General features: G+C 37.4%; 1 protein-coding gene across 15 annotated transcripts in view; it reads left to right on the top strand.

Annotated features, from left to right (window-relative positions):
- Window positions 1–1,681: 1,681 nt before the first annotated feature.
- The window catches only part of inaE (inactivation no afterpotential E), a 115,804-nt gene continuing 95,203 nt past the window's right edge, over window positions 1,682–22,282 (top strand). For 4 of the 15 annotated variants that reach the window (XR_010953263.1, XM_067786209.1, XM_067786219.1 and 1 more), the window contains exons 1-2: window positions 1,693–1,936; window positions 4,254–4,573. The gene's annotated coding sequence lies outside the window, so the exon portion shown is untranslated. The other 11 variants (XM_067786215.1, XM_067786212.1, XM_067786211.1 and 8 more) reach the window with 11 other exon arrangements.

Below are 22,282 nucleotides of genomic sequence, written 5' to 3' on the forward strand. Positions count from 1 at the left end.
ATACCCCATATATATTAACTTATTTATTCGTAACACATTTAAATATACCTACACAAAGCATTGCAGCATACACACCCCCCTCTATACTTGTTGGCTTTTTTCGTGGGTCTGAGGGGCAGTGAACAAATTTGCTTGAAAAAAAGAAACAGATGAACAAAAAGAACCAAAGAACCGAATCTCTGAAATGACCGAAAAAGCGCACCTCTAGCAATATATTTGTACATGGTCAGTTGATAAGGTCAGAATAAGGTAATCAAAGATTTGAAACGCAAAATAGTCAAAAAGGGAAAAAATTGCCAAAAATGGGCGGAATTTTCTATGAACTTGACATTTGCACTTTGTTAGGGTATAATTAAAAGGGCTTTAAAACTGTATACTTGTAATATTATTTCAAATTACAGAAAAAAAATCCACACTTAATAAATATAATAGGCAAAATGACATCGGCTTTCCGCCTTTTGCTTATCCAAAATTCATAATTCGATATTTTAATGGGATTTTCCATCAAAAAAAAAAAAAATAATAAAAGCTTTATTTTATTGAGGCTCGAACCTGAAGCAGTTATAGCTTTAAACAACTGCCAAACAAGTACGGCAAACGTACTATATTGATTTTGTTGTCTTATCTGCTACTTAAACCGCGTAAACGTATTTGCAACGCCGCAAGGCCATTTTCAACCCTCCATTTCCTATTGAAATTAAGCTTTTTTTTAATTCATATTACAACATAAAACATGCAAATATATTTCTACAAATAATAAAATTTAAATATAATTAATCCTACTAAATACCTATATTCCCACAAAGAAATTATCTTAAGAGAAAATCAAATAATATTAACACCAGCTGAAACTGTTTACAGAGATGCTGTTAGCAGGTTAACATTGAAATTGGATTGTGTGTGGTGAAGTGCACAAGACGTGTTCACATGCAAAAAAGTTGGAATCTAGCAAAAACTCCTTCTCATTGTGTATAAATTCTCTGGTTAAGCGCCAATTAAGCAAGTAGGGGTGTGAAAAGGCACGTTTTGATCAAGAATCCGAAAACGGAAATTAAACATTTAGCAAAATAAATTGAAAGTTTTCATATGGTTGTTGTTATTTGTTGTACACAGTGCTGAAAATAACTTGCCCAAAAATAATAAGCAACCTCCCTTCTCAGTCGTATTGAATTATCAATTATATTTTGTCGCTTTTTTTAAATTGAATTGAAATAATCATTAATAATTTGATTAATTGGAAATCTTCTACAAATCCACCTCTCCTTAACCCTAGTTCGGCCGACGAGTCACCGGGGTGACTTTTTCATATTCTCCCCTCAAAATACCACATTTTTAATAAATTTTTTTAACTCATTTTCCGTAACATCCTAACTTAATGAATTTTAAGTAGAAAAAATACAAAATAAGGTTTTATAACTTTAGTCATAGACAACTGTTACGGGTTGAACACTTTTATTCTTTTTCTGGCAGTCAGGTGTAAAATTCGTCGGCCGAACTAGGGTTAAGATTTTATATTTATTAAATTTTTAAGTTTGGCCATTTCTGCAGTTAACGAGCGACATATTTAAATGAGCAGAGACTTGCAAATCAAAGTACATATGCACAATACTCTCACTGGCACGCCGGGAAGAGAGAGAGAGTAAATAGCAATTTCACTAATTATTTCGTTTCACTTGCGAGTGTGGCGGCGGCGAGAGTAGTTGGATTAGTTTTGTATGGCTTGCGCTTGTCTTTAGTTTTGCTTTTAGTGCGGGTTAAATACTCCATTAATCTTGGTGTAAATAAATATTTAACTAAAACGAAAAAATTACTAATCTCAATAATAATTGAAATGTTCCAACTATAAAGTAATTTTGTTAAAGAAAAAATAAACATAACCATGTTAATACTGAGGACGCATCTATAATTCGAGTTTTTCTTCTTGTGGGCAACGTTCGTATGTAGTTATGTGTATCTGATGGTGGCGAACATTTATTCATACATACATATGTACCTACATCCATACCTGCTGTCCATCGGCATTGATGCAAAAAACGCTGTTTGGTCGCTTTCCCTGATGCGGTTGCCATCGCCATAGACACTACACCAGCGACCATTCAGTTATTGACAACACCGCAATGTACGAAAAAAAAAAAAAATCACTAAGCAAATTTAAGTGATAAAATTCGATCCTTTTCACATACGCAAATGTGTATATATATTACGTACATATGTATGTTTATATCTGGGCATCTGCTAGTAGTAAAATCTATGTTTATACCTATGAATGAAATTTTTGAAGTTAACACAATATAAAAAAAATGGACCAAACTAATAGAGAAAGCATATTTTTAAGTAAAAAAAAAAATTAAATGATTTCAAGTCAACGCTAAACTAAACATTTAACAAAGTGAAGTGGTTTAAATATTTAACATACAGGAGTTTACCTACCAAGATTTTCCATCGAAATATGTAATGTGAAAATGAAATCCAACGAAAAAATGTGCGAAACACCGTAACATTTTGCTCAATCAAATTTATATTTGTGTCATTAGTGCATTTTTACAATTATCGATCGAATGTTGTTGGCCACTGATGCTATAAAGTTTAGCGTCGACCTTAGGAAGTGAAGTGACGCGTATTTGTCAATGCCCTTCCCTATTTTCACTATATACATAGATATGCATTATTCTACCTTGTACCTGTCATCTACATAGATACATATGTATGTATATGACGCCGGTACGTCCCATATTACGGTACAGAAATATGTAAATTAGGGCTGTCCAATTTGCATGGACCGAGATTTTCTGGAAATTGTTCCTAGAACACTTACATTCCACCCCTCACTAAGATAGGTACTTTGTCGATGGAATGACTATGACAAGAACTGGCAACCTCAGTAGTCCTGGGTTTTATACAGATGATGCCTATTGATTGATTTGCACTCAGGGTGTATATTCGGTGCATTTCGGCGAAGTTTTCCCGATACCGAGCAGTCTCAGGAAGTAAGAGTGGCCTTACCACAATAAGTGGCACTGCTGTGTCCCCCGGTTTTCTTTTTCATACTGAATGTTAGATTATCACTTATAATGGAGAGATGGTGAAGGAGAATAAGCTCGCGAACCAGGAAAGCTGAAAGTGGTATAATCGGTGGGGTGTTAAGGGGCCTAGAATTTTGCCGCGATAAGCCATGCCTGTCGTAAAAGGAGATCTAAATCTACAGTTCCGAAGGTTCGCGAAGTCAACAAATCGTTCCCAGGAGGTGCCCGCTCCGGCAATTGGTGGCAATGCGCTACATATGGTAGTTATGTATATAAAGAGAGCTTTGGAAAACAAGGTGTGCTTCCTAAAGGCCTTCAAGAATGTCTCTAAATGCGCCATCGTGGATGGTTTTCAATCGATTGAAGTATATCTTGGTTTGACGAGTTGAGTCGGCTGTATGTTCCAGGTAGATTATTTTACAATGGCTCTAAATAACACCTAGAAATAAATGATCTGGGACATTTCACCTCTGTTTAAGATAAGGTGGTACGACGGGGGGCCCATGAAATCCGCGACATACGCAGATTACGTTTCGTCTGTAATGAATAGAGCGCTTTGAGCTATACATAATGAAGTTGACTTCTTCACTTAAGGTCTAGAATAGCAATAAAATTTTTTTAGTTTTAGTTCAGAAAGTTGTAATTATAAGTAGTTCAGTATTCAATGAAAATTGAATTTCAATTGCAGTTTTCCGAACTTCAATTTCAACTTTCTGAACCGAGCCTGAGAAGGGTGTAGACACATAGTAAAAACATTCTAGCGAGTGGTAGTGGAGGCTCAATATTGTAGAGAGAATGAAGAAAGCATAAAAAAATTGTAGAGCATATGTGGGGTTATGACCCTACCACGGCGTCCTTCTTTTGTGGACAGTCACACAAAAGCGAGTATGCAGACGTCGAATGACCAGTATGATAATAAGAGCTTTGTAAACAACCGCGACAGCAACACCAACACACAACAGCCAGTTAACAGCGTTAACAAATGCAACTAGGCTTGATCCCTCGGGACAGCTTGAGTGCAGGCTGTTCGATTATTAAAGTATAGCGTCATCTAAAATTGGGCCCAAGGAATACCTGACCCACCTCCTGCGCTTCGATGGTGATCTTAGAGCTCTTAAAATTAAAATTAAAAGTTAAGGGTAAAAAATAATTAATTTACTCTTCCTAATGTGCATACATATAATATCTGAAGATCTGAACCTGTTTATTTATGAAATTTTGCAATCACAGTTCAGTTGCAATGGTTGAATTTGTGGTGAATGTGACCTGGTCTATAATAAATCGCTTTAAAATAAAGTTTACGACGACATATACATACATGGGTAGATATGTATTTAAGTTTTTAAGTATGCATTTATGTGCAATATGTGTTACATACATATGTAAATCAAAAACAAAACCGGCTAAGTAAAGAGCCCAATACAAGGCATAAAGTAAAAAGGATTCAACAGCTGCATCACAATGATAATCTCTATAGCAATTGCGTATCGTACAATCAACAAAATATCAACACTTGCAAAGGCCGCCATTTAGAACAAGCAATAAAAACGGTAACTTTTGTAGCATTAAAAAATAATAGGTTTAAAATATAAAAACTGTTAAAATATAAAAAATGTTAGAAAATAATTTTTATTCATAAAGATTCTACTAATGAAGTAGGAATAATTTACCATAAATAATTTACTTAAAATAAAATTACCATAATAAAATTAAAGTTATTAACAGAATAATCGAATTCAGAGTGAAGAGCTTTGGGTTTATTTTTTTACTATACTGCCGTCCATAGCAAAAAGGCAGTAAAGTTGTCTTACTGCCTTTTAAACATTTTGATGCCAATACATTTCTCCGACACCAATTTACACATTAACTTAAAAATGTATCATTAAAAGTTCAAATTTAAAGATAAAACGAGATTTAAAATTTATTTTATATATCGAACATTTTAAAATTTTTAACCAAAAAATCTAATTTCCAAAACAAGAAAGCAGAATAATTTAAATATTACTGCTTTTATTCTCTGAAAATTTCATTTTACTGCTATCAGTTTTACAAGAAATGAAGGCAGTTCGCGTCTAATTTTGGATCCCGAAAAGAAGTATGTACCACAAGCGTATGATAATGGCTCTCCATAGTCATTTAAAAGGACATATTCCGTAATTTTTGTTGTGTACCAAATAAAACCATTTATTTAATAAAAAAAAAACTGGCATTTCATATATCTCTGGATTCACTTTTTACACTTCACTGCCTTTTTGCTACTCTGAATTTGACAATTCTGTTAATAGCTTTAATTTTTTAGGTTGATGTAATTTGTTTGCTGATTTCCATGTTTTCGAGTACGTTCAGAAGTCTGTTATTTGCTTTTACTTGAAGGAGGTTGACTGGCGCCAATTTCCCTTTATTCTGATACGTATCCAATGGGAAATCGAGTAGAAAGCTATTACAAACTAACGTAAAACTGATCCTACGGACCTTGTTTGCTTTCGTGTTCGTTTCACTTCAGTAAAAATATGGTTATGGTCTTTTTTCCGAAATGGTTTCATGGTCAAACGGAAATTTCCTAAATGATGACTAAACCAAATTTTCAAGGGCCCTAAAGTCAAGTGGCCCCATGGCCAATTTAACTTTGTGGGCACTCTTCCTCGGACTCGAAATGACAAAGACTTTAACCATATTCCATGTCATGGGAACATAATAGCAAAACTAAGCCAGGAACATGGATGTGTAAACATCAATATGGTTAGAAATCAAAGTTTAAAGAGTGCTGTTTTTAAAAATGAATTGATTTCCTCACGTTTTTGATATTTCTATTGTAAAAGATTGTGGCTTCCTTTTATGCATGGTATTCAGGATTTTTATATAATATAGAACATTCAATGGCTAAGCCCATTAACGCATTAACTCGAAATCTAAAAGAAAAACCCACATTCATGCTTTTGGAAAAACGACGGCGATTCGAGTTAAATTTAATTACGTATCAAATAATCCACATCCTTCAGCTGTGTTGGTACCCAAAATATCTTCGACGTTTTTCCGGAGGTTTTTGGTAAATTTTTGAAAAAGCTGAAAGAAAATTTAAACACCTCCCTCACAAATAAGTGATCAGCAGTCTTCGGCTACAACCAAGCCGCGAATGCAAATATGACAATTGCATGTTAATTTAGCAAATCTAAAATAAGCTAAAAAATAATAGATAAGCTTGTGTTATTGTATAAAATAAGAATAAAAAAAGGAAATTCTTAAGGCCACGTTTATATAAATAGAAAGACACTTGTTTCTTAAAAAAACTGACCCTGTTAATAAATTTTGATTTCAAGAATTGTGAAGGTCCTCCCCAAAGCGGAAAATTTCTACATAATTGTTTCGTTTGTGGATGTGGACTACAATAACAAAGGCTTACAAAGTTTAGACCTAAACATGAGTTTTTACCTGTCTATACGCCTTCGCTATGTTAAATCTTAATGAGTTGTCAGAATTGTTTTAATTGGTTCTGGGTTTTCTGTAGCTGAAAGAGCTAAACACACGTCTTTCTGCTATTTTTCGTCACGAAAATGTCTCTTTATTTCAAAACTGCATATGGGGTATTCCGGGTATTTTGAACCCGACCCCTTTAGAATTGGCTGAAAGTTTTTCTTCTTTTTCTAGCTTACGAAAGACGTTTTTCAGAATGTTTAAACATTTTTTCATCCAACTCAAAAACAGTTATGAATTTAAAAAAAACACCGTTTTTGTTTTTAAAATGCTATAACTTTTTCAAAAATTGACGGTTTGGGATCTTTTTCTTTTTTTAAATTTTTTTTAAATGTATTTTTCGGAAAAAATACAAAAAAATTTTTAAAGTTTTTTTTTAATTTTTCATTTTTTCGAGATTTTTCGAATTTCGCCATCTTTTCTTCTCATAAAAAACGTCAATCAATTCTGCAATCATCCCCACTAATCCCGGGATGGGCGATTTTTTTTATTTAATTGAAAAAAAAATTTTCAAAAATAAAATTTTTTTTTTATCAATTTTATTTATATAACAAAAAAATGTAAGAAAATGATTTTTAAGTATTCTTTTCTTTGTATATTATGTTAATCTACAATTAAAAAATGTTGTGCGAGTGTGCAGTTGCTGGACAGCGAAAGCGAGTCATTTTAATCGTAGATTACCATAATATATAAAGAAAAGAATGCTTAAAAATCAATTTCTTACATTTTTTTTGTTATATAAATAAAATTGAAAAAAAAAAAATTTTTATTTTTGAAATTTTTGTTTTCAAAATGCTATAACTTTTTCAAAAATTGATCGTTTGGATCTTTTTTTTTTTAAATTTGTTTTTAAATGTATTTTTCGGAGAAATACAAAAAAATGTTTAAAGTTTTTTTTTAAATTTTTCAGTTTTTCGAGATTTTTCGAATTTCGCCATTTTTTTTCTCATAAAAAACGTCAATCAATTCTGCAATCATCCCCACTAATCCCGGGATGGGCGATTTTTTTATATTTTTTTTATTTAATTGAAAAAAAAATTTCAAAAATAAAAATTTTTTTATCAATTTTATTTATATAACAAAAAAAATGTAAGAAAATGATATTTAAGTATTCTTTTCTTTGTATATTATGGTAATCTACAATTAAAATATGTTGTGCGAGTGAATGCAGTTGCTGGACAGCGAAAGCTAGTCATCTTAATCGTAGATTACCATAATATATAAAGAAAAGAATGCTTAAAAATCATTTTCTTGCATTTTTTTGTTATATAAATAAAATTGATAAAAAAAAATTTTGATTTTTGAAATTTTTTTTCAATTAAATAAAAAAATATAAAAAAATCGGCCCACTCCGGGATTAGTGGGGATGATTGCAGAATTGATTGGTTTTTTATGAGAAAAAAAATAGCGAAATTCGAAAAATCTCGAAAAACTGAAAAATTAAAAAAAAAAAGTTTAAACATTTTTTTGTATTTTTTCCGAAAAGTACATTTACAAACAAATTAAAAAAAAAAAAGATCCCAAACGGTAAATTTTTGAAAAAGTTATAGCATTTTGAAAACAAAAACGATGTTTTTTTTTAAAATTCATAACTATCTTCTGATTATTTTCGGCCTTAGATTTATAAATTTTAAATATTTAACGAGCTCGAGGCCATATACATATATATTCAGATTAAAACCTGGATAGATTTTATATATATGTATATATTTTAAATTTTATTTAGTCGATATTTCGACCTCAATCTGAGGTCATTCTCAAGTCGACAAGCTACACCCAAGAGTTCTTGAGAATGACCTCAGATTGAGGTCGAAATATCGACTAAATAAAATTTTAAATATATACATATATATAAAATCTATCCGGGTTTTAATCTGAATATATGTATATGTATATGGCCTCGAGCTCGTTAAATATTTAAAGTTTTTAAAAATTCATAACTTTTTTTGAGTTGGATGAAAAAATTTGAAAAAATTCTGAAAAACGTCTTTCGTAAGCTAGAAAAAGAAGAAAAACTTTCAGCCAATTCTAAAGGGGTCGGGTTCAAAATTGGTCGAAATGGGATGGAATACCCCATATACAGGTTGAAAGTAGAACTATTTTCCCTGAAATTGTAGTTTAATTTTTTAGACGGGCTCCCTTTGCCATTTCAGATATGGTTCTTTTTAAACTAGATTAGGTTTGCGATATTTTCTCCATGCAAAATTTTTTACATATTTGAGGTGTACCTTTAGGCTGGTTAGTCACTTAATAACTGCATGTAGACGGGTTCTGCAAACCATGCGTGCTTGAAATAAAAATATATTAATCATATAAATCAAATAATTTTAGATGAATGGAAGAATTATATCGACTATTCCAACTGCTATACAACTCCAAACCCATTATAAGATAGTCTGCCTGAAAGTATGCAATAAATATGGCTTTTGTTAGCAGCGATTTAGCGAAGCAAAAATCGTCGAAAAGCATTATAATGCAAAAATTGTTGGATTGCGTGTTCCATTTTCTTCATGTTGGAGTACTCTAACAATACTCCTTTGCAAAGCGTTTGCGGACCACCATCAGCCGATCATTGCTCGTTTTTTAACGACCGTGATCACGACACGATGACGATCGAACAGAGTTGCCAAAAGTAAAATATTGCATACAAATAACTGATAATAAAATTTTACTATGGCAACTCTGATAAAATGCAACCGCGCACTGGTTTTATGTATACATACTGTAGTATAGAGAAATATAAGTTTCTTTATTCACGCAAATGCTAAATAACATAAGAATATTCGTAGTAAAAAATATAAAACTTGTATTGCCCCTCTTCATTTACTTTCATTTTAAATTTAATTCACTCCGATAATTCTTTCCGGCACAATTCCTCTTTAGTACTTTGGCATATGATCCTCTGTGGGTGCTCCATGGAGTACTACAGTGAAAGTACTTTGGAAAGTACTCTCACGTATGTACTCTATGGAATACTCACAAACAAAGCGAGAGTGGGATCACCTACTCCTCTCCTAGGACATCGCAATGTTAATTGGAGCACATTTTTTGTATGAATACAGATTAGTTTTGGAATACTCCTATACTCCCAAAGGAGTATTCCTTATATTATTTATGGAGTACTCGCGTTATTTGAAGGGTAGCTCATACTTTTTTAAATGTCGTCGGCCTTACTCGCTGGAGCATTTATACGCGGTGTTTTTAAATGATAAATGGTTTTATTTAGCTTGCCTCACTGGGGTAGGCACCTTGTCGTTGGTGTGAGGGCTTAGCCGATCTCCATAGCGCCCGACTATGAGGCGGAGCTGTTTAGGACTGGCATCTACGCCGTTGCGCCTCATAGGAGGGCGGCGGGATGTCGGTGACTAATAACTGCCAACCCCCTAATCCAGGGTGTTATGCGGACCGTGCCTATTAGACGATTTGTAACCAGGGGATAAATTCGGCTGTATTCGAACGAAGCCTTCCCGATACCGGGCCACCTCGGCAAGTATTGATGGTCTTACCACAGTAAGCGGCGCTGCTGTGTCTGACGGTGGTCGTACGACCAAGATGAAAGACCCATTACCAAATTGTAATAAGGAGGATGATAAGAGGAGGACTGAGTCGCAAGCCAAGGACGACAAATACGCATTAAGCGATGCATCGGACTCGAGGAGCGAGAGTAGTGCTGATTCAATGAACTCCATCTTGGAAAAGCAGACAAATGAAAACGGAGTAGAACAGTGGAGAAGGGTACGGAGTAGAGGAAGTAAAAGAGCTCTCTCGCAGTACCGTGCAGCACTAAGAATTGTCCAACGCCTGGGAGCAGTGGTCGACCCAACAGAAGTGGAGATCGAGTTTGGAATGGGCCCATGAGGCGGTAGAAGTAGGTCGAAGGCAGTTCAAAAGGTTTGCTGCTAGAAACCTTCGGTTTTACAACCGGTACGAGGAGGGAGAAGCGTCGAATGGCAGAATGAAGAGGCAACGTTCGGCGGAAGGCGACAAGCCTGCGTTCAAGAGGCAGAAAGGACCCAGTCCCAGAGCCGCGAGGCAGGGCAGTCGCATAGACAAGACAACTAGGCCCAAAGCTGTAAGACAGATGGGCCCCAATAGCGAGATAGCAACTACCTCGAAAGCTGCGAGTCTGAGGGAAGTTCCAACTACGGAAATAGGAGATAAGCCAAAGGGAGATAACGCTAAGACTCTGGCTTTCTCGGAGGTGTTAAAGGGAGTTAAAGCTAAGACTCCGGCTTTATTGGAGGTGGCAAAGGGAGTTAACACTAAGACACCGGCTTTTCCCCGAGAAGATGAGTGATGTGGCAAAGCAGTCACTGACTGTGCCACGGGTTGATCGTTGCAGTCCTTTCGGACAGATGACTAGTGAAAGGTGAAGATATGTAGAAAGGGAGCTTATTAGCTTAATGCTTAAGATGATGCGGGAACAACCAAGTAAGCCCCTTCCAACCTTTGATTCGGGGGGATGGTATAATGGTGTGAAGATGATAGCGTGCGACAACATCGCGAGCTTGCGGTGGCTGGAGGAAGTGGTTCCAAACCTCCAATGGCAAGGAACGAACGCGCGGTTTGAGATGGTGGATAAAGCGCAAATACCCACGGTACCAAAAGTTAAGGTATGGATACCATGCGTGATGAAGTCGGAGGATACACTGCGACTTCTGTAGAATCAGAATCCGAACATACCGACACAGGATTGGAAGGTACTTACTGTATCTCGGCCTACGGAGGAAGGTGGGTTCTACATCTTCCAAATAAACAAGCAGGCCGAGGATATATTGTACACGCAGCTTGGAAAAATGTTCTTTGGTACAGGCAAAATTTATATGCTACTCAGGAAAAGAAGTCCCGAGGATAAAAATCCTAACAACGCTAGAAGTGGGCGAAGTCGAAAATGACCTCAAAAGCCCAAGGGAAAAAAGATAGGTGGAAGTACCCGACGTCACCACGAAGGTGCTAGAAGAGGACCTACAGCCAGATGGTGCTGTGAGTCGCTCAGAGGAACACCCGGCACAACAGTTACAAGAGGCTGAAAGGGGCTTCGAACACTCTAAACCAAAAGGGAAAGAGGAGGACGACGTGACGTCACGATGAAGGTGCTGGAGGGGGACAATTAGCCCAATGGTGCTGCGAGTCCTACAGATAAACCTCCAACACAGTAAAGTGGGGTTGAGCAAACTCCTCCTAACCCTTGAGGAGGGTTCGTTTGACGTGACGCTGATCCAGGAGCCGTGGCTCTCATCGGGAGGAAAGGTTTCTGGACTTAGCGCGCGCGGATTTGGTGATTACTATGCGCAAACGGAAGGACGGGTGCGAGCTGTAGTAATGGTAAGGAAACAGCTACATTCATATATGCTGCCTAATTACACTACTGAGGACCTCGTAGTGGTGGCCGTTGGGCAAAGGAATAAGCAGGCACTTATCCTGGCATCCTGCTACATGGCCCATGCTACGGAGGTTCCACCGATGGAGTGCAAGAGGCTAGTACAGGACGAAGGGCGCAAAGACCGGTTGGTCATAGGCGCGGATGCAAATGCGCACCAAAATGCGTGGGCAGGAGCAGATACGAACGAGAGAGGCGAATGTCTCTTTTGTTACATCCTGCAAACCAATTTGCAGATAGCCAACAGGGGAAAAGTCCCTACATACATTGGTCCAACATCCAGCAATGTTTTAGATATTACACTGAGCTCCGAACGTGATATATATAGGTATGATTGGATGGTTCTTGATAGACCATCCTTGTCCGACCATGCGTATATCAGCTTCAGCATCTCCCTAAAGAGGGTAGAGAAGGGAGGAACCTTTAGAAACCCTAGGTCAACAAACTGGACTAAATTCCAGAAACAGGTAGAAACGAAACTGGGACAACCTAAAGAGGTTGCCAATGTTGAAGAACTGGTGGAGCCTAATGAATTCCTAACAAGGACGCTTATGACTGCGTATAACAAAGCTTGCCCTCTAAGAAGATTCAGAGGAAAAGCAAAGCAGCCATGGTGGAGCAATGAGCTGAGTCTTCTAAGAAGACAGAAGAAATGTTTAAGCTAGCAAAGACCGCGGAAAGCGAAGCGTGTCGGGACGAGTACAGGGATCTACTGAGGATCTACAAGCGTGAAATTTCCAGGGCGAAGAGAATCTCATGGAAAAGTTTCTGTATGGGCATACGGTTGAGAAAAGTCCTAGCAAGGGGACTAATGAAGAAAGAGAAAGGGGGATGGTCACGTAATAGTGAGGAATCCCTTCAGGTGCTTCTATATACACATTTCGCATCAGGAGATGGTTTAGAAGAGCCAGCAGGCAGCACCCACATTTCGATCACGGAGCTGGTAGTGCCGGGCTTGCTGACCGATACCAAGATCGAATGGGCAGTGAAGACGTTTTCTAAGTTTAAATCGCCGGGCCCAGATGGTATATTCCCGGCCATGCTACAAGTTTCAAGTAGGGCGGTCGTGGAATGGCTTAAAATAATATTCCATGGGTGCATAAGACTGAATCATGTACCGCACTCTTGGAGAACTGCTCGTGTAGCTTTCCTACCAAAGGCGGGAAAGATCGGTCACGTGTATCCAAGAGATTATAGACTCATTAGCTTAACATCATTTCTGATCAAAACCTTTGAGAGGCTGATGGATGTGTACATAAACTCCAGCGTGAATGAAAAGCTGCTCTCCACAACACAACATGCGTACACCAAAGGCAAGTCGGTGGACACCGCATTGCATAGGGTGGTAATAAGCATAGAGAAATCCCTGGAATATAAGGAATATGCTCTAGGAGTCTTCTTGGACATTGCCGGGACTTTCAATAATGTTTCTAAATGGGCGATTATGGATGGTCTTAATTACATTGAAATACATCCAGCCTTAACCAGATGGATCGGCTGCATGTTAAATTGCAGGAAGATTACATCACAATGGGGATTGTACGAGGCCACGAAATCAGTGGACAGGGGCACGCCGGAGGGAGGGTTCTATCACCTCTGCTGTGGACGCTGGTCATCAACCAACTGCTCAGGCGATTCGATGAGGGACCCATAAAACTTACGGCTTACCCAGATGACGTTGTAATTGTCATAAGTGGAAAGTGCCTTCCAACGATTAGTTCTTTGATGGATCGGGCGCTTCGGGATATTCATACCTGGGCATCTAATGTCGGGTTGAAAGTCAATGCGGAGAAGACGGATATGGTCTTGTTTACATAGAGGTACAAGATCCCAAATTGGACCAGACCTAAGTTAGAAGGGGTGACCTTACAGGAGAAACCTTGCACAAAATATCTAGGAATCATCCTAGACAGTAAGCTGTCATGGAAGCTCAACGTGGAGGAGAGGGTGAAGACGGCTTCAACGGCACTTTATGCATGTAAAAGGATGCTGGGGTGTACGTGGGGCTTATCGCCCTCTCTTTCTCATTGGGTTTTTACAGCGATTGTAAGCCCTACTCTATACTATGGAGTTCTTGTTTGGTGGAAAGCCCGAAAAAAAGCAACATACCTCAAAAATTAGAGGGGTATGCAGACTATCGATGCTTAGCATTACGTGAGCCCTGAAAACAACTCCGACGCCTGCACTGTATGCCATTCTGCACATTCCACCTGTAGACCTGGTAGCAAAGAACATAGCATTAACAACTGCAACCAGGCTCGGTGCCTCGGGCAGCTTGAGCGCCGTCCATACTGCAATAGTAGTATAGCGTTATCAATCACAAGACGAACAGACTACCTGATTTCCTATCTGCGCTTCGAGGGAGATCTTAAGGCCACAATAGAGGTGGACGGTTGGCGCAAGGGTGCGCAAATGGTGGACGAGGCGATACATGTGTACACAGATGGCTCCAAAGTAGTGGAAGGAGTAGGGTCTGCGGTATACTGTGCTGATCCGGAAATAAGCAGATCCTATAGGCTGCCGGATTAGTGTAGTGTTTTCTAAGCGGAAATATTAGCCGTAACCAAAGCAGTAGAAACCCTGGAACAGAATAGCTTAAGCTACAACCGTGTTAACTTTTATATTGACAGTCAAGCAGCAATTAAGGCAATAATCTCGCATAGCACAGCATCTAAATGCGTGTTAGAGTGTAAGCAGTCCCTGTAGAGAATCGGGACAGGGAGAAGCATACATCTATATTGGGTCCCAGGGCATATGGGAATAGATGGGAATAAAAAAGCGGATGAACTAGCTTAAAAGGGCGCATCCCTTGAAGCTTGCTCCGTAGACGTCCCAATTAGACTGGGCGAAAATAAGCGAAGGCGAGAGGTGCACATGATCGACCAAGCAGGAAAGGCGTGGGTTCAAGCGCGGGGCTGTAAAGTGTCGAAGATTATGTACAGGTCTTTCAACCTTAGACTAGCAAAGTTGCTTCTATTATTAAAAAGAGAGGGCTGTATACTCATGATGGGTATTCTGACTGGACACTGCCTTAGGAAGTGCGGGCTGGAGAAGGAAACGATCGAGCACGTTCTGTGCTCTTGCCCTGCGCTTGCCAGGCTAAGACTGCAGCTATTAGGAGTGATACAGCTGTCAGATCTAGAAGCAGCAAGTGGCTTAAATCCTAAGAAGCCTCTAGTATTTGCCAAGAGGCCGGAGTTATTTTATAACATAGATCTTGGTTTTTGATAGGGTTTTTCAGTTTGGTCGTTAAAACAAACTTCTGGTAACACTACGGACTTATTCAGTCTATGTGTGGTCCTCATGGACCGGCCAGTTCAACCTAGCCTGGCCGGCACGAATTTTGTAATTGAAATTTAAGTAACTTCCCGATAAGCTACAAGCTTCAAACTTGGAATATAGTTCAGAACCCGAATACAATGCAATAATAAGAAAAAGAAACTCCGATAGGTGGCGCATGGATCGAAATATTTCAAAAAATCGTATTTGTGGTTCGATTTGGTTCATATCTGGAACACAATACATACATGAATAGAAAGCGACCTATGAAAAAAATCGCCGCTAGGTGGCGCAAGGATCGAGATATTAAAAAATCGCATTTGTACTCCGATTTGGCTTATATTTTGAGCACATAACACATACAAGAATAGAAAGAGACCTATGAAAAAAATCGCCGCTAGGTGGCGCAAGGATCTAGATATTCAAAAAATCGCATTTGTGGTCCGATTTGGTCCATATTTGGAACACGTAATATATACATGAATAGAAAGCAACCTATGATGTCCGATTTGGCTAATATTTGGAACAAATATTACATACAGGCCGGTAGAAGTGACATCCTAATATTTTGGAGTTCGAGGAGGGATAAAAATACGTGGCGCAGAGTCGAGTAAAGTTTTTGGACGGATTATGTATTGAGGACTTAGATTGTAACGAGTTATTAAATGAACTAAATAGAATGAGAAATAATAGGCAATTAAACAAAGACTAAATCCTTGAAAAAAAATTTTTTTTTAATTTAGGTTAGACGGTTTTATTGAAAACAATACTTCCATGAGGTAATAATAATATTAAAAGCTATAAAATAGTTAGGTAGGTCTTAGGTACTAGTCATCACACTCCCCATCAATCTAGGGCGTTGATCAGAAAAATAAATAAAAGCGTTGGGCGCGTGAAATTTCTAAAAATGTGAGGCGTAGCATAAGCTGATGAAGGTTCAGTTGGTCTTACTTATGACTATCAATAGAAATTTGACGCGTCCAACGTTTTTATTACTTTTCTGATCAACGCCCTAGATTGATGGGGAGTGTGATGACTAGTACCTAGTAGAGGTTTACGCCGATCACTTTATCGGCGGCGGCGGCGTAGGCTCTATTATATACCGGCGGCGGCGCGCCGGCGTACGCGGGATTTTTACTTTAAAAAGCTTGATTTTTCTATTTAAAAAAATAGTATTTAGGAAAGGGTTTGTTTGTATGTATTCAATGAAATCAACGTGTTGGCCATTTCGGATAAATCCGGGGTTTTTGCCTCAAGATCTCGCAGACCGTTCAAAAATTTTCAGGAGTAGCTCCTTGCGGAGGGATTGCCCCTCCTTCACTTACTCCAGAGAGGCTTCGAACCTAACCCCGGTCTTTCGAATTGGTAGTGCTGCGTCTGCTGAAAAGAAATAGAGATACATAAAATAGCCACAGTTTTGTTTGCATATCTCTGCAAAGCGTAGTTTTGCCTAGGGTTAACTCCTAATAATCGTCGCGAACACTATTTCTTAAAATCATTTGTGGCTCCTTTGCGGTCACGCACAAAGGCGACTTACGGTTGCTATTAATGGTCTATTAATACTCATGACTTTCGTGACACAGGGCGCCTCCAGTTTTTCGGCTGTTTTTAAGAGCTACAATTCCCGATGTGCGAACAATAGCAATCCCGACCACCAGTCGCTATCACACCTCCTGACCCTCACATCATATGCCAGCTATAGGACTGCGACTTCGAACTCATACCTTCGTCGACGTCACTTTCCTAGAAGCTCTAGGTGTAGATCCGAAGACTTTCCAACGGATGCTTTTGTCGCGCTATGCTGCCGAGCTACACCAGAGAAACACCTTGAAACATTAGGGAGTGACGATTCGGCGAAGTACGCCGCCTTTGAAATCATAAGCAATCTAAGTGGAAGTCATTGCGTAATCGGTGAAAATCGTAAAATAGTCGCATCTACATAATTAAAATTTTACTAGGACCCTGGATACAATTTTTAAAATGTAGACCAAAGTTTGCAGACATTTGTGTTCACATGATTTATTTCAATAGTCTTCGTTAAATCAAAACGATATTTTAGAATGAAAGTCGACCGATTTTAAGTTGAAAGATGTTTACTGCTGTTTTCCGGCCTTATAATATAAGAGCTCATTATGGATGACCGCTTAGCTTCAGTTTCCAGACTAGTTCGACGGTCCACTACGTTAGGGTAATAGCACACACAGTCATTAGTTCGACTGTCTTGGGAAGCTTTTGCTGCACCACTATGAGTGTTCTTGCGAAGGACAAAGCCTGACCTGGTAAATATATGTGCCTACGTATTCACATTTGTAAAAGGAGCCGTAACGCGTAGGTTATATTTAAACTTGGTTGGCAGGCTATAATCAATGTAATTCACTCCAAGGGACTAGTTTTGGATAGGGCCGCCAACTTTATATCAAACCGGGGGACTTGGGTGTTGAAGCATGAAGTGGGAAAATTAAAATTAACATTTCAGACGCTATTTTATAGTTTCGCAAATAAACAATAGATTTTTGAATGTAAGCCCAAACGATTTTTCAAAACCTTCTCATTCGTACATATATCCTCAACTTTAGTATGAGGTAAGAATCAGTTCAAAGGAGTGTTTATGCCCCTAGAACCTACTAAAGGATTTTGCATCACTGATTTGGCTTATTCTTTCAGCCAATCGCAATATACATTTTTTTTTTTAAATCGGCACCTTCTTTGCTTTTTTAGCAACTTGAGGGCAATTTGAAAACAATTTGAAACGCCTTGGGTCATATTATTTGAATTCATTGTTCATTATTAATTTTTTGAAAAAAAAAAAAAATATGCAAAGTGAGCATATAAATCTCTACTATATATTTGTGAAAGTATGTCTGTATGTATGTTTGAACTTGCAACCTAAACCGCAGAATGGAATCGAACGCAAGTTTGCCATGACATACCCTGAGTGCGTCAATCTATGGTAGGCTATATAAAAAAAGTTTTCGACAAGGAGGCGTGGCAACTCCCATACAACTGGAATTTTTCGTAGTCAATATATCTGAAAGTATTAAGGCTAGACGACTGAAATTAGGTGAGGAGGTATATAAGACTAATCCCTACCACCTCGGGAAATATTGGGGATAGCGAAAAAGGGGCGTGGCATCTCCCATACAAATGGGGGTTGGGATTAGTCTAATATATTAGTCTATATAGTACTGCTTTTATTTATACCCGAACGACGTCGGGTACTCTGCTAGTTTATTATATAACTTTTCTTTTAGTGTTTTGTTTTAATAACTTGGTGAAATTGGTGATGCAAAGTCCGTGTTAAGCTGACATCGAAAACGCTTGTTTTTTTTTAATTACTTTTGAACAGTTAGAAAGAGTTAAATTTCGCAATTAATTTCTTATAACTGGCAGTGATGCGCGTCCGTTGATACCACTTTCGACCATATCCGACGTGAACAATAAATGGACTAAACAGTCTGAAACGAGTAGAAACTATAGTAACGCGCCGGACGCCGCCGCCGCCGCCGCCGCGCCGATACTTTTGACATTCGGTGGCGGCGTTTATCGGCGGCGTATATCTCTAGTACCTAGGAACTACCTAATTATTTTCTAGCTTTTAGTATTATTATTACTTCATGTAAGTATTGTTTTCAATAAAACCGTTTAACTTAACTTTTTTTTAATTATTTTATTAAAATGTGATTCCGTTAGAATTTTTTTCCTTATAAATTTTTTGCAAATTTAAGAGAAAAATTGCGGTTTGAAAAGAGTTTCCTATGAGAGATTACTTGTTCTTAATAAAGCCCATATTTTTGTCAATCCCAAATAGAGATTGGTCAGGTTGATTCCGTTGGTTGTGACATACGATCAGCAGTCATAACGGCTATAACGGTTATTACCGATGTGGTCACCGAGTGGTGACAAAGTCAGTGGTAGTTATGCCCATATGAAATGGTCACAACGTCACCTGTAAAATATTTAAAATACAATATTGACATAATGATCATCCTGGTCATAAAGTATATTCTTTTTTTGGTATTGATTATCCATTCATCGGTCCATCCCTATCCTTCCGAAGAATCGTCTTCAAATGTTTTTTGCTATTACTTATATTAAAAAAAATACATTGGGATGAAATTCAACATACCACTTCTTCGGACCCCGACGAAAACTGCTGCTAAAAATGGGCATTACAGGTATGCAGTCATTCTCACTTTTTATATATCAAATATTATTTCAAAATAAAATAAAATTCTGTATGATAACCCAACACTTGTTTAAAATAAATTTGGGAAAAAGTCAAATAAAATAAAAAGTTCGAAAAAACCTGTCCCAGGTTTTTGTAGCTTCCTAATTATTTTTTTTTAAGTCGATCAAGGGCATAAACATGTTCGAAATATTATTTATTATGAACACCATCTTTTAGGCGGTAGTTTACCATTGTAGGTATTAAATAAAATGTATGAAAAATTTCATCATAATGTTGCCTTAAATTTTTCAAAACATGATTTTTTCATTTGCTGTTACTACTAGCTTACTCCAGGCGTTAACTAGGCACCTTGTCGATGGTGTGATGGCTTAGCCGAACTCCATAGCGCCCGACTATGTGTCCTAGAGCTTACAGCCATCCCATCTATGCCGTTATGCCTATATGGAGGGATTTCGGTGACCTATAACTGTGGCTATTGGATGATTTTCAGTCAGAGGGAATATCCGGCTGCATTTCAACGCAATCTTTCCGATGCCTTGTATTGATAACAAAGAGTAGAGAGGGAGAATAGAGGCATAAGCGAGAGCAAACACAAGCATTACAAGCAATGGGTCGGACTCTGGGAGCAAATTTTGCAGAAAATCAATGAGGTCCGCTATGGAATGGCAGGTGAATCCTATCGGAGAAGAAGAGTGGAGAAAGGTACGGATCAGTGGAATTAAGAGAGCCCTTCCGCAATACCGTGCAGCATTAAAATTTGTCAAGCACCTAGGAGCAGTGGCGACTCAGCAAACCTGGAGAGTGAATGCTTGGTATGGGAGAGAGGCGGTAAAAGTAGGCCCAAAGCAATTAAAGGGTTTCGCCGCGAGAAACCTTCGGTACATTAGCCAGTATGAGAAGGAAGAAGCTTCACATCGACTTCAAGGACACTGAGGATATGTGATGAAATTTGTTATGCATCTTTCCTTTTAAAAAAAGAATCGTCCTGTGCAGGAATCACAAAATCGGTTGATTACCAGGCCCACTTTGTATATACAAATAAAAAACACACATAGAAATTAGCGATTTTATTTATTTATTTATTAACATATAAACGTTTATCCTGACACAACAATTTAAAACAAAGTCATCTTAAAGTGCCAGTCAAATGTTATACAATTTATCTCCTTAGGTGTAACTAATTAAACAGAAGAAAAGTACAATGAAAGAATGAAAGTAGTAGCAGAAGTAGAGAGAAAGAAAGTGCAATATACCAACAATTAAAATTAACATATTAAAGAAAATACATACATAGATTATATATAGTATCTGTAAAAGAATGGATATATATTGTGGCGAATATTAGCATCACTATGCTATGCATTATGTTAGTAAATACCAGGCATGCTTAACGAACGAAACGATATCATTTCTTTACGATAATCAACGTTAATAAACGAAACGAAGTCACTTCGTTTCGTTTATTAACGTTGATTATCGTAACGAAATGATATCGTTTCGTTCGTTAAGCATGCCTGGTAAATACAAAGACGGATTGAAGAATAAAGATGTTACAGGGACGAAAAATAGTGTGAAGCCAAGCTTCACAAAACCTCTAGTACGTCACATTCACCACTTACCATAGCAGAATTTGTTAAACTACCACTGTCTGTATTTGTTATTTAATAATTATGTACAAATAATTATTCAGCTAATCTGTTCAGAATTTTAATTTTTACTCTCTAAAACTGCAATCAGTGTATGTTGTGTGCTTAAATTATGTTAAAAATTTGTGTTAAAGTTCTTGGTGTCGTGGAAGTGACCTACTAGAATTTTGTGAAGCTCCGCTGCTTTCCACTGAAGTTCGCGCATGCAACATCTTTATTCTTCAAACAAGTATTTGGTAAATAATCGCAACAACACAAACATTAAAGCAGACTTCGGCAAATAGTGTAACAATTGTTCGCACTTAATTCACACGTATTCTTATTCTCTTCAGTTTAGTAGTCGCTGAGCATTTGGCGCAGTAACCATCTTTGGCAGTAGCGTTGACATACATTTTTTTTCGAAGTCGTCAAACGCCGGCCAAAAAATCGTCATATCTATGGCAACAACCAATAACAACCAAAGTCGAGTTAGGACGAAATTGGGTTATTACATATAAAGGGTACCTGTTTTCAGTCAATTTCATTTCTTAGCTAAACATTTTCGCGTTCATTTTCTTTAGCATTTTTGTTTGCGGTTCAAATATTATGACAGGAAAAGTTAGTTAATTTTAAATAATCTTGACCTCCAGGCGTAACAATAATTGTTTTATCTTATTATTGTTGTGATACATTTTATCTTAAATGAAACATTTTTTTTAAATTAGAATAGAAGAAAAGAAAATTGTTTAATTTAAGAAAAAATTTATTATAACAATAATAAGATAAGATAATTATTTTTAGGCCTTGAGCTCGATTCGAACAAGCGATTTTACAAGTCAGTAAGCCGATATAACAACAAAAATTCTAATCTTGAACCAGCAATATTCCTTTTAATGTAGCAGTTTCCAGACGCTTTCTGATTTTTATTTGGTTTAAATTTAATTTAGAAAAATTCGTTTTACATTCGCTGATGAGTATGACAAGCACATTACATCGAAAGCAGCGTATGTAGAGTCAGCTCTTTTGATAGTAGAAATAGTTTTCCAAAAAACTTCTGGAGGAAGCTTAGAAATGTCTTCAAATTCTAAAAACTTCAATTACCTATACTCGCTAACGATTGTTTTTGTTTTATCGGCCTATTGATAAAGGATTCAAGGTTCGAAACGAGCTCAAGGGAACACTTGGAAATGTCAAACAAAGTAATTGACAATAAACAAATACAGCATGGCAGGTTGTCTGAAAAATTTTCTACTTACTATTCCAAAAACAAAATACCATTTTTCAATTATAGAAAAATTAAAAAAACAATAATCAT

Source organism: Eurosta solidaginis, chromosome 4, assembly GCF_040869045.1.
Source record: "Eurosta solidaginis isolate ZX-2024a chromosome 4, ASM4086904v1, whole genome shotgun sequence".
NCBI classification, from domain to species: domain Eukaryota; kingdom Metazoa; phylum Arthropoda; class Insecta; order Diptera; family Tephritidae; genus Eurosta; species Eurosta solidaginis.